This window comes from Pseudorasbora parva, chromosome 9, assembly GCF_024679245.1.
Source record: "Pseudorasbora parva isolate DD20220531a chromosome 9, ASM2467924v1, whole genome shotgun sequence".
Classification (NCBI taxonomy): Eukaryota; Metazoa; Chordata; class Actinopteri; order Cypriniformes; family Gobionidae; genus Pseudorasbora; species Pseudorasbora parva.
Window position 1 is genome coordinate 14,557,878 of NC_090180.1, and position 14,186 is coordinate 14,572,063.

General features: G+C 37.0%; 1 protein-coding gene across 9 annotated transcripts in view; it reads left to right on the forward strand.

Moving 5' to 3' along the window:
• The window catches only part of ptprfb (protein tyrosine phosphatase receptor type Fb), a 262,848-nt gene that overhangs the window by 142,764 nt on the left and 105,898 nt on the right, over positions 1-14,186 (forward strand). The gene's annotated exons all lie outside the window — the stretch shown is intronic.

Here is a 14,186-nt window from a genome sequence, read left to right on the forward strand (position 1 = left end):
AACACATCAACTTAGAAATTAATCAAAACATATTCAAATTAAGTCTTATTATTTTACTTAAGCAAAATGTATTTAAAATCTTAAGATGCAAGCGGGGTGGAAAAACAAACAAAAATGCAAATGGCATGGGATGTTCAAAGGCTGTGAGTGACATATGTTCAAATTATGTGGTTATCTGCAGCGCTTGGTTCATGAGATTTTAGGTCTGTCAGAATTTAGTAGGACTGGCAGGTATATAGTCTGTTTTATCTTTAGTTTGATTAGCTCAGCGTCAGAGCCTGAAGGGAAGATGTGTTAATAGAGAGGTTCATGGGTTTGATCTGTGGTGTTCTGTCAGCAAACTGAAAGAATAAATAAAGGCTGTCACTTGAACAGAGTCGAGGGGGCTTCATTTTCATGTTGCATGGTTCTCATTAACGTTCAGCCACACTATAAAGCACACTCTTTCAGAAGTGGTTCATCTAAACAGGTGTTTGAATGTATCAGCACTGCTTTGTTTTAGGGGGTCAGGTATAGAGAATATTTTAGATTTTATATAGTTTATTAATGTTAAAAAATATATTTATTATAATTATATAGGCTACTTTTTATTGTATTACTTTATCTGCAATTATAATTGTATTTTACCACAATTAATATCATAAAAAAATTTTTTTTGACAAGACACTGAACATAAAATCACTGTTGTTTTTGCTGATGGCCTGTACGTGATAAGGATGTTGGTTCTGTTCGTGCTCTCTACATCTAAATAAGGTTCTCTATAACAGATAGCAGATCATTTGATTTCCACACGGCTGTCGTGGCTCAAGGTGACTTGGGCCGTTACGTTTGAGTGGAGTGAGCAGATCACCCTTCGGTTGTAGTAATGGGTCACACATGTGCTGTTATGTACAAACCAGTGTGCTATAGCATAAATAACAGCTATGTGCCTGTGGCAGAGCTGTAGATCATACCGAGACACAAGAAACTGGAGGACACACAGGAGGGGTTAGACGGAGAGAGGAAAAACCAGAAAGACAGACTTATGCGGCTAGAGGAGGGAGAGCACGACCAACGTCGCACCTTGCCCAACATTGATTAAGTGACTGTTGGAAGGAAGTCAGCCTGAATTTTCTGGCCAGCAAGAAAAAGTGTATTATTTCAAAGGTCATGGCATGCATTACACCTCTTTCCTCGCCACTGACTTAGATAAACAGCGTGCTGCTGAAATATTGCAGACGGGACTCCGGCACTCCTAGGGTGCGGTTCACCTTTACGCATACTGCTTTGTTATTTACTACATGTGTCTGTGAGGTTGCAGATCTGCACAGCCAATTATACCATTTAAAGGTGAGGATGTACTGGGCAACTATTGATTTTACTGTTTTCTTCCTTAAGTTTGATCCTTATGAATTCCTAGCAGTGCTCATAATTAAAATGAATCGGGAGATCTGACCTTCTTGAAACCCATCCTGACTACAAAATCACTGTACACTGAAACGCTCTTCTAAAAAACAAGTTCGCTGGCTGTCTAGACAAGTACATTTCCGAAGCCAAAGCTGATACACAAGGTCCCATAATGCATTGCGATGAGCTCTTTTGGGTACACTGTAAACCCGAATAAGTTGGCAAAACTTGAATGTTTATATTTATTTTTTAAGTTAAGATATTTAAAGTTTAAGTAAGCAAATTGCAGATTTTTAATTTGTTCTCGTATATTTAAGTTGCTCTTAACTTGAAATATTTGAGTAAGCTAATTCATACATTTAACTTAAAATAATCGTGTAATCTTAAATATTTATTTATATAGCATAAGTTTTACCAAAACAATATTAAATCTCCCAAATAACATTAATCTTGCACAAATATATATAAATAAAGAAATTATTATATAGTATATTAGCATTTAACTGTCCATTTTGAGTGTCATGGCAAATCATCCTGGGAAATAGAAATCCCAGCCCAGTTAATTTAAAATTTGTCTAAATTAAAAGAAATAAGTTCATAAAACTCAAAATGTGTCAGTTTTGTGACCTCAAAAGAAAAAGAAAGTTCTATAAACTCATAAAAGTTCATTTGATTGAACTTGTTTAATTTAAGTTGGCTCTTCTCAAACCAATTACATATTTTGAGGGTTATGGTTTACAGTAGAGGGTGACACGGGAGTAGATTTTCAAACCTCTCCCGTCCCACTCCCACAAAAAAAAATCCTGTCCCATCCCAATCCCACGAAAAAACGGGGAAAATCTCGTCCCGTCCAAATCCCAGAATAATGACTCCCGTTCCCTCTCGTTCCCGTGTTGTGTTTTTTTTTGGCCAGAATCTGTCAGTTACCATAAAAACATCAGTACTGATCACAGCATACCCATGCCCAGTTGAATAAAAACCCAAAATGTCATTTTTGTTTAGGGTGGGTTTCAGTTCAATATAATAACGATGCACACACATTAAATTTAGGGATGCACCGAAATCAAAATTCTTGGCCGAAACGAAAGCAGAAAAAGAGGAAACCAAGGCCGAAAACCGAAATAAATTATGCCAACTATTAGTACCATTGCATTTATGGCTTTGACAGATTTCAAGCACTAAAACCAAGGCATTGCAATTGCACAAATTAATATTAAAGTTTCAAATAATAAATCAATTACAAATTATGCAAATATTTATTTAGCACATTGCAACAACGCAAAGTATAAAATAAAATTCAAACTAAAGTGTTTAACTTGACCTCACTCGTGTACATTAAATAATAATGTACAGGCCTACTGGCCTGCAGATAGATACATAAGTTGAATAAAGTAATCAAATGTAAAATAACTGCATATTTAACTGTAATTAAAGATTAATCCTTAATAAACTTTCAAAAGCTATTCAATCAAGAGCAGTGAGTGATGTCCTTATCGTTTGTTTGACTTTAAACCGCCAGCAGGAAAGGCTTTTCAAGCAAGGTGTTAATTATATGCATTATATACATTACATTATATATCTAGTTCAGTCCTGAAACTAGAGGGTGCAGACATGTCAGAAGCTGATTGGCCTATACTGATCCTACAACCAATGAGATTGCTTGCTCAAAATTTGAATAACCTGGTTGTTTGCTGTAGGCTAGTCCAGAAGCTCGGAGTTCCTCTGAAACCCTGCACCTCCCCCTGCTCCACATGCCTAGATCTGCTATGGTCTTTATGTATGTCTATTTATGAGTCTGTTTATCAATTGCAGTAGCAATTTCATACTTTCTTTGCATCATCAGCAGCAACAGAGCTCTTTTATAAACGGCTAAATGTTTTGTCTTTCTGGCTTGATTTTAAAAGCACTCAGTCTCGTCTCCAAAAATGCAAATATAATAGCATGTAAAAGTTATCTCCTACATCAGCCTGCAGGCAAAGCAGCATTCTGAGCTGTCTGATATCTAGGCTGTCACTGATATCACCTAACAGTGATGTCATATTGCTTGAATGAATGGTGTATTGTTCGGAAGCGGTGCCTGCCGTCCCTTATTCGTAATTGCCTTGATTCTCTAGAACGTATGTTATTTGGAAGTATTGAGAGGCCACATTGAGATTATAAATGTGTAAATTTTTTCTATGCTAAAGTACTTTTTATTCCAGCTTAATATGCAGAGACAACTACAGTCTGCTATTTCTAAGTTGATTTGCTCATCATTTTGCATGCATTCTTAATGGACAACACATCTGTCTAATTTGTTGTATAGGTATTCAGTGATGAGCCAGTGAAGTAGATTTTTTTTGGCAAGCTGAATAATGTGAAAAGCTGTTTTCTCCAGAGGACGACAAACCTGATTTTGAAATGATCTCTGGAAATGAAAAGATGTAGTAAAATGGATGGTGTTCTGTTGTCATATATCACTACAGAAACCCTTCTGCTCCCTCTATCAAAAGAGATGTCCCCTTTAATTGTCGTCATCCATCACTCTCATACACACCTTTCTGGAAATTACAAGGACATTTGTTTCTCAAGAACTGTTGAGACTTTTACAGAAATACTATATTGTTTTTTTAAACAAGCTATTAGTTCAGAAGTTGCCTTACCTGAAAAAAAAAAATTCAGTGCAAAGGATTTGCTGTCCAAATCTGTTTGTGGAACTTTGTGTTTCTACAACAGTTGAGACCTCCACATGCTTAAATATTGCAGTTGCACGTTATTTTACATTTATGTGCACTTATGTGTACATAGCTAAGAAAGTACTGGATGGTATGGCTTAGGTTTGGGGTAGGTTCAGGGTTAGTACCTAGTTATTACTCAGTTATTGTAATAATTATAAGTACACAGTATATACTTTAGGAACAGGACTGTAAAATAAAGTGCTTGTAGAAATGTCTTTCGTGTACACTGATTCCAAAAGGGGTTTTTCTCAGCGATTCAATTAAAGAACCCTTTTGGTTTTCCAAAAGAACCCAATTCCTTAAAGAACCATTTTGTTTATAGTATAAAGAAATATTTAATATTCTGAAGAACCCCTATCCACTATAAAAGAACCTTTTGTGCAATTGAAAGATTCCATGGATGTTTAAGATTCTTCATGGAACCATAGATGCCATTAAAAAAAGTATGTGGAACACAAAAGAAAAAGGAATTTAGAAGAAAGTCGATGCTTCAAAAGGGTTGCCAGAGTACCAATGAAGTCTACATTTACTTTGTGTAACAAACACAAGTTGTCCACATGACGTGTGATACTGAGAGAAAGTCATAAAAACATTGTTCTTCAAATCTGATCTTGATTTCTTTGTTTCTCAAGCAAATCTATCATATGATTTCAAATGATGTGGCATATCACTCCTTATATGGACTTTTTCTCCCAGTGTGTTCTTCAGAGGTAAAAGTCATACAGGTTTTTATCGACATTTCATTTTAGGGAGAACTGCCCCTTTAAGCACATACAGTTAGCATATAGCGTGTACATTACTATACATGCGTGTTCAGTCTGTTCTCGGTGAGAGTGCCCCACGGTGCTTCATCACTATTTGAGCATCCTCTTCTGTGGCGACGTGTTTGTGCAGGGTGAGAATAACTCTGGCTGACGTGGACGTGGAGAGCACTCGGGCTGTTTCACAGTGGGGTCTGAGGACAGAGACTTGTCTCTTCAGCGGGGTTCTGATTAGACCCATCACCCCGCATACCATGCTCTATTCTCCCTGGTAATTGGAGCTGGCAGGAGGTTGGCATGTACCCCTCCTGTCCTCCATTTCCCTCTTTATCCTCCCACGGTGACCCAACCCCCCAACACGACTCCTCATGTCGGATCCACTGTAATGTGTATTATGTCCCTCTGCTCTGACCCAGCATTGAGTATATGCTGCCTATGCATGTCTAAACCTCGCTTACGGCCGCCCTTGTTGTTCACATTAGATGGGTTCACCGTTCCATTTCTCTGCCTTAAGGACATTTTGTTCTACTTACTCCCGACCACCTGAAAAGCCATTGTTATTCTCTTGGCATCATCACTGCTTTGCTTTCGTAATGCAACGAAGCTAGTTCTTTCCCATTGTTCGCCAATAGTTTTAATCAGCACTCAAGTTTTGTAAATATCAGACTTTCAAGCCTCGATCTGTTCTTCTGTGTTATCTGATTGCTCGGAGCATTGAATATAAGTCTCAGTGCACGTAATTTACTGCTTCTCAAAAAACAATGTTCCTTTTCTTTCCACAAAACTGATTACAGATGGGTTTGTGGTGTGCTACTCTGTTAGCTCCCTTTTTGCGGTCACAGGCATCCATAAAGCTTGGCTGCTTCTGGCCTGGTTCCACAACCGAGGAGATAATACAATAGATTGCCATCTGCAAGGGCCCGCATGGGCTTATCGTTCTGGTGAGGTCTCATTAAATACCCGCTCTGGGTTTGTGGATGGCAACAGTAGATTTCCCATTCAGGAAGGTAATTTCATTGGGTACTATCGTGGATACTATTGTTACAGTGGTTCTTGTTTATGGAGGTCGTCACGAGGTCTTAACTATTAGCTTTAAAAGAGTTTGAAGGACCTACAACAGTTTATGGGACCCAGTGATTATTTGCATGTTGTGGCAGGGAACCAGTTAACATAATTACAGTTTTGCCTACATTTACAAATGGATCACTAAAATCTGAAAATCAATTGATTTAAATTTTTACAAATAAAATTGGGCATCACTACAGTATTGAATATGAAAGATGGGTATTAATTTGAGGATTTGCTAAAGATTTCATTTAATATTGTTATTAAATTGTATATATATTAATTAAAGGAACTGTATGTAAGAAATATATTTCAATTAATCATAAAATGGCCCTGATATGTTACTAGACATTAACAAAAAATGTTCATTTCAAATACTTATATCACTGACCGGCCAGGATATTGTATGTAACGCAGTTCGTAGATGGGAAGGAAGGAGGCGGGAACCGGCGAACGTTCAAACAACTTTTTAATTCAAAATAAATAAACAAAACAAAAGTAAAACCGCGGGCAGCCCCTCACGGACGACTGCCCGCAAACACACGTAAAACAAAACATAACATAAAATCCTTGGCTCTGCTCTAGTTACCACAGCTGCAGCTTTAAACGTTCCTGCTGGATCCTGCAGCCAATCTGGCAACCTCGAGTCAGGGGGAGGGGGAGAGGGGAGACTCCGCTCTACAGTCATTTGAAAGTGATTGCAGTACCAGTTTTGGCCACAATCTTACATACACTTCCTTTAAGTGAATGTAACATGATGAAAACCTCATCTAAATGTAAAAAAAAAAAAAAATAGGGGAGCATGAGCAATTAAATACACAACACCACCAAAATTAAAAAGGTTGGTAATCAAATAAATAAAAAATGGTGTCACAGAAGGATTTTGTGAAGTTGTGTATATTGTAAACAGCAAAAACATAGGAAATGCGTAACATTTAAACCTAGAAAGAAAGAAGACCTAGTGATTGCTTTCATACACTGCAGAAAGAAAAAGAATCTTGTAGTTTTTTCTTCTTCTGAATTTCACGATTGGCCACATTATCTACATATCTTTCAAAAGATTTTGAAAGAAGTCTTTTATGCTCACAAAAGCTGCATTTATTTGATGAAAAACACAGTAAAAAACAGTTATAATGTGAAATATTATTAGAATTTAAAATAACTGTTTTAAATATATTTGGATTTGGTGCTGATTTGGTCGAAACGTTTCTTATTATCAATGTTGAGAATAGTTGTGCTGCTTAATATTTTTGTGTAAACTGATCATTTGGATATAATAAATATAATATTTGAAAGAGAAATCCTTTGTAACATTATACTTTTTTTTTTTTTGACCAATGAAATGCATCCTTGCTGAATAAAAGTATTAAGTGACCTCACTTTTTTTTTTTTTACTCTAGGGTTTAGTGCATAGGCAGTCGTGTTGTTTGAAAGTTAACCAAAAATATAATTCTAAAGTTAATAAACCCTAATTTCATTAACAGTGAACAATAGAGCTGCACCGAGTGTAAAAGTAGGACATGATGCTTAACTTCTTAATCCGCACCGGTTCGTGGGCGGGGCGTCTGACGCAAGTGGGCGTGTCTCTACTTATAATTACTTTTGTTTTATACAAGCTGTTCAATCAACTATCACAAACTATGCATCATTTGAAAGCTAAAACACTCAAGATTCATGTTCTGAACTCGTTTTTGCAATAAATACACCAGAGAGGAAAGGGTTAAATTAAATGCTAAAGCAGTGGCTATTTAAACATTAGCATAATGAACGCGGTACTCATCTTTCATCTCCTGACGTTCAGATCAGATCGGACGAATCCACGAAACAACAGCATACATGTCTGTGTAAGAGTCCACTCTTCAAAATGCATCCCACTTTTAATCCAAAAAAACGAAAAATAAGGGGAAAAAACTAAAAATCCTCCGTTGTTTGCATAAGCGCTTTGCGTTAAGAGTAATCAATCATGTCCATTTTCAATGAAATAGCGATTATAATCATTATTTTGACAATCTCCCCTGTACTGTGGATTGTTCCGGTCATATTAAACCCTCCCAGGTCTCTCTCCTTCAATCAAAAGCTGACTAGGACACATAAATAGAAAGGGAGCTCGTCACTGGGTGATACATCTGTCAGTCAAACTCGCCGGTCCTTAGTTGGATACGCCAGTCAATGCCTAGCCAATGCATAGCCAGCATAGATTTGATTGATGGATGTAGTAACGAATCAAAAGACAATATTTTGCGTAGTTTCTGTAAGAGATGTCGTAAGAAGCATTGGTGAATACCTCATGCTTACTTAGCGTCGTCTTCAAGGTATTCATTAGTATCCAGCGCCTGCCAGTGTGAGCGCCTGCCTGCCGCACACACTTACCATACACAACGCGCAGACTAAATTAGAGACTGTTTTTATCAACTAAATGAGTTTTTTAACACTTGTAAATTCTGTAAATAGTTGTTTTAGTTATCAGGGCCTGCAAATGCATTATAATTAGCAGTTTATTGCAGATTTATTTGAATAAAAACTACTCTTTACTATTACACAAATGTTCTAATATAATTGGACTTTATTGAAAGGACGCCCAGTCTTTTTTGACATAAAAGCTTACAGAAGCTACATTTTTGAGAGAATCGTCCTCAAATTTTAATCAAAGCATGTTCAGACATTCAGTTTTATATTTAGGTTATTTTCAGGGCATTAAAATTAAAATCTCATATTTTTTCCATAAGGGAATAATAAAAAAATTAAAACGTGAGTCACTTACATGCATATTTCCCCTTGTTTTAATCTGTCCCTATACTACTTTGAGTTATTATGACTTTTGGGTAACATAATTTGAAGTGTCTAGTTTAAAATAAGACCACATTTATGGATATAGACCATAGGGTTTAAGAGCTGCAGACATTTTTATTTGGGGTATGTCATTTTTTAATTTATTTCTCGGTGCAGGGCGAAGGTTAAGAGGTTAAAGGGTAGACGTGGTTTTGGTAGTCATGAATCTGTGAATCATAGTCAAGCTGCTATCTTTGTTTCTCTTTAAATGCCAGTAGGCTCAACTGCATTTTTAAAGTAACGTGATACAAATAAGGTGTTGACGTTGCATAAAAACTTGAGCCTGTACTCTTTGTCTGTAATTGTCAGGATTTCTGCTTCTCATATACCATGACCTCATTCGATTGCGTAACCTCTCAGACAAAGGTGAAACAAAACTCTGCAACACAAGCAGAGGATCCCAGCACATGACCAATGTCAATAAAGTCCAGTTTCTCTCTATTGACCGTTTGCTGGAACATTTCTGCTGAGCTCTCTCGCTGTTCCTCATACTTCCTCCTCATTCCGTTCGCTCTCAAGTTTCTCTTTGCTCTTTACAAGATGGCATCCCAATTACCCACCAAATGTATCACCCCATCTGAGCCAAGCACCTTGTCATAACTGCTTCGGGGAAACAATGAAAATAGCGTTGGCAGGCTTTTTAAATTCAAACCGCCATCTGCTGTGGCACCCACATCTATGGTGCGGCGCAGACTCGGGACAGAGCGGGACATTTTGCAGGCTTTTTCCCTCTCTTTACCTATTCATCTCAGTAATGGAGTCCTTGCTCGACTCAATATAAGCACACATTATTTGATTTAAAAACAAATTTCTGAGCTTTGAGTCTTCTGTTTTTTAAATCCTCATGCATAGTAAAGAGGTGTAAATGATAAAAGTGCTTCCAAGGGTGGAGAATGGAGCTTTTATTTAGGAAATGCAAAAGCGTAACCATCAGTTTTTTTTTCCCTCTGTGCTTTCTTTTGTGGAATAAATCCATCTGCTTCTCAATTGTTTTTACCTTCATATACCATTTACTTTTTTTTCATACTGACTATACTTGAAAGGAAGTGTCATTGTTATAAACATTTCTAAGAAGCAAAATATTAGGAAGTATATTTAAAGGTCCAGTCAGCAATTTTTCCTCATTAAAAAGTAATGAGTAGTTAAAAAGCTGTACAATGTATGTTAGATGAAGACTCCAGACACATTAGTAGCCTATGAGTCGCCTTACGGTGGCCGCCATGTTGTGGTCACATGACCACCTGAGTAATACTCATTTATCTCAGTACCCTTTCTGTTATTGGCCTCTTTCGCTCATGAAATTAATCATAACGAAAAGCTTTCTGCACCCAAGAATTTTTTTCTATTGCATGTTTCTTCATTCACACCACTAGGTGTCAGTAAGATGACTTTCACAACAACAACAAAAAATAAAAGCCTTAAAGCTGCAGTCCGTAGTTTTTCCTCTATATCACCACCTCTGTTCAAAAACTGCAATTGTAGTTAGTCGTGGAATTATCAACTTTACGTCAGTTGTGCCTCGGCACGACACAGCGCAGAGGAATCCAATGTTTAGAGGAGAATGAACAGCTGTCATTCACCGCGCCGGTGTGGATAGGCTAGCATACTGTCATTTGAAATCACAGACTCTACTGTTTGAATGTATGTATGACCGATATAAGAATACCATCTGAACAAGTAAGTAGCTAACATCCACTTTTCTTCTGACCAACTAAGGGGAAACAAGCATGGCAATAAATCGCGATGTTTAAATCTAACGATCGTTTATCATATCACGTTACACAGTGCAAATTATACTTTTTCAAATTGTTAATGTTACATCAGCTTTGCGTGAATACATAATGTGTATCCATAAGTGTGCAGTCTAATTTCTAATTGTCATATACCAACAAATGAATGTGGAGTAGAGGTGAATCCCTCTCATAGCAAGCACAAAATAACTGATGTTTACCATAATGCACTCCATAACTCTATGAATTAACCAAGCAAGCGTGCTTCTGTTACATAGCCTAATTTTACCATTGAAATGTCATACCTGTCCAGCAGAAAAAAGCAGAGAAAACACAGAGTTCACGCCACCTTTAAAAGCCATTTCTATCCTTGTTTTCGCATCGGCCCGGTTGTAGTCTCTTTTTTTCTGTATCCACTCTGAAGTGCGAATGCTTTTGCATTTTACAACGGATGAATCGGAAACTGAGCAATACAGCCGGTTACCAGGACTACTTCTTTATGTGTACAGAGGTGACGCAATGACACGAAGATATGCTTGAATTTCCCGAGGATATCCACCAGTACCACTGGAATAAAAATCATTATTACAAGCTTAACGTTGTAAATCGGGCAGATCGCTTTGAACACTGAGTGGTTATGTACTTGCTCAAAAAATTATTTTGGATAAACACCTTTTCTCAAAACACCTTTTTTTTCCTTCACTTTGTCACCTGAAACACCAGGAGATAATTTTTTCTGTTTTTTCCACACCTGATAGGGGAGCCTGAAATACACCCCACTGTCTTCACACTCCACTGAGAAAACAGCACAGTTGGTTTTCTCTTAGATGTTCCTGTGCACTTTGTTACCTTTTTTGCATGCTGACTATATGATACTTGGTAGGTACTATTTGTATGTTCCTTCTCGAGAAAATATATTCAATTGTTTATTTAGAATCCGCTCAGCGATACAGCCCACACTCGCGCAGGTAGCTGACCTCTCTCAAGCACGCCAAGGCAAGAATGTACGCTTCGATACATGACAGTTTCTGAAGGTCACACTTGGAAAAAAGAATTGTTTTTGCTTCTTAATGAGGCATAACTTAACCAGCCTCATATTCCAAGTTACCTTGTACTGAAAACTGCCCTCCAGTGCAGATTCCGCGCAACATTTTCTGCTTTCTAAACGACTCCGTATTTCGATGTTTTCATAAGGGGATTAGTGATTCGTGAAAAAACCCTTTTGAGGTTTGCTCACTGTGGACATGTCTGATTTACATTGTCCTGGAACACTAGTCTCAAATTTGAAGTCGTAGTCTTTTGTGAGAGCTTTTCAATTCAGCTTCCACGAGAAGCGTTGCTTGATGCTCTGAGGATCAATACGCCGATGATTTAATGTTGAACGAACTGGAATAAGAAAGAGATGATAAATGGCCGTTGACTGTAGTGCTATGTAGAGCTTAGATTGAGAATGTTTGTCACATGCAGAGGATTGTCTCAAATTGAATATTTCAGCCTTGCCCTTTGGCTTACCTTGGCATCAAAGAGAGTGTGGTGTTGCACTAATGTTGCTATTGCAAGTGTGAATATTACTCATGCTGGGCTTTCATCCAAACATTTGTGTGAATGTTTGAGAAGAGGGGAAAAAAGAGATTTTAGACAAGTGCCATAGCGTTGCTTATGTTTTCGTGCTTAGAAACCGTATGTTTACAGCCTTGCCAACTTGCTTATCTGGTTTCTGATATAATTAGTGTTCATTTTCATATTCTTCATATTATTTGTGTTAATTATGCAAATGTTTGTACTTGGAGATATCTGCTCTGTTACTCGCTTGTGTAGAAGTAGTGAAAAGCGTCACAGTCTGTATCAGAATGGAAAGGGTGTTTTCCAAACCATTGAAGGACAAAGCTTTATTTGTCAACTAGATTTGCATTTCCAGAAGAAAACAGCAGTGTTTGCAAGTCCGCAAAATATATGTGTTCGGTTTAAAGTTTAGGTAAGCCGTTTTAGACTGTGGTTTTGCATAAATTAAATGCCGCATCAAGTGCATGTTGCAGTTGTCACATGATTTGTTGTATTTCTGTCAGTTGTGGAAAGAGAACTGAAAAAGCATACTCAAGTAGAAGTACTGTTACTTGTCAAAAAATGTAGTTCAAGTAGAGTAAAAGTATACCTGTCCTAAATACTACTCAAAGTAGGAGTAAAAAGTAGCCCTTTTAAAGGTACTCAAGAGTAGTGAGTATTATGCTATGAATGTTATTCCACCTTATACCCTGCAAAGTAAAAATGTAGCTTACACATTTATGGATGATTCTCAGTAAGAACAAAAAAACATGAGATCATCAACAGTATTTCAATATTTCTTTGACTATTTTTATTTTTGACTTCTAGTAATAAAAATACAGCCATGTTATATTTGAGAAAGCAACTGGGAATCTGGGAACATTTATTACAACCATTCTGTGTAAATCCATTTAAATATAAATTAAATCGCCATGTAAGAACACATTACATTAAAATAAGCACTTTAATATGCTGACAGAAAACAGGTTAATGCGTTTACATGTTAAACGAAATCGATGTAAGGGACAAAAATCTAGCAGTGACGATCGGTTAATGTCTAATGCACTTTGAAGCCTGGCAAAAAAAATAAAGCTAAATCAAGTGTTTCCAGCAGATGGCACCGCAAGCTTGTGCAGCGCTAACAGAACACAGACCATTTGTGTGTGCAATTTTTTGTAATTGTTTAAGGCAATTTCACAATTTCAGTCAACATACAGCAGCAACAACCCCATTTGATAAAAGGGGGTTTGTTTGATTTGACGGCCCAAGAGTCGCGTCCGTGACGGATGGAGACACAGGACTGATTCGACTTTTTTTTTTTTTTAAACATAATGTAGCGACGGAAGGTTTAGGGAAAATAGCGCAGCAAAAGTATCGATACAGCACTTAAAATGTACTCAAGTAAAAGTTAAAGTACACTGTTTAAAAAAAGTACAGTTCCTGAGAAAAACTACTCAATTACAGTAACAAAAGTATTTGTAAATCGTTACTTTACACACTGATTTCTGTGGCACATGGGTATCAACACATCACCATTTTTGGAGTGAGGCGGCTGTAGATGGTTCAAATGATATAAGAAAGAATAGAGCTATCAAAATTCACTATGTAAGCCCAGTGGCAATTGAAAATGCAAGTGTTTTGATGATGTCATTGCTGCTGCTTACATTTTGAATTGGGAAAATAATAAAAATGATGACATTTTAAAACTTTGATCTTAAATGTTCTAAATGGAACCTATAAAGTAATTTATTTATAAAGCACATTTAACAACAACAGAAGTCATACGTTGCTGGTTAGAAGATAAGAAATTATGAGAGCAATGATAATATCAATAATAATTAGTTAAAGCTACACTGTGTACATATTTTAGTTTATTCTTAGCTAAAAACACTTAGTTCTTTCAAAAATATATGTGCTCATTAATGTATATTTACTTCTTTCAAAAAATAAAGTATTCTAGTAAGTTTATAATATGCCATTGAAAATACATACAGGTGAGGGGTTTGAATGCAGGTCGCCATGTTGCTCCTCCATCTTGAAAGTACATTAGCCAAAGAGGGACATACCCATAAATTCAAGCTTCACCTTTCGCGTTTTAACACTCGATGGCACCGTGTTGAATGTGAAGAGGGGGATTGCCATGTTAATCTTGGACT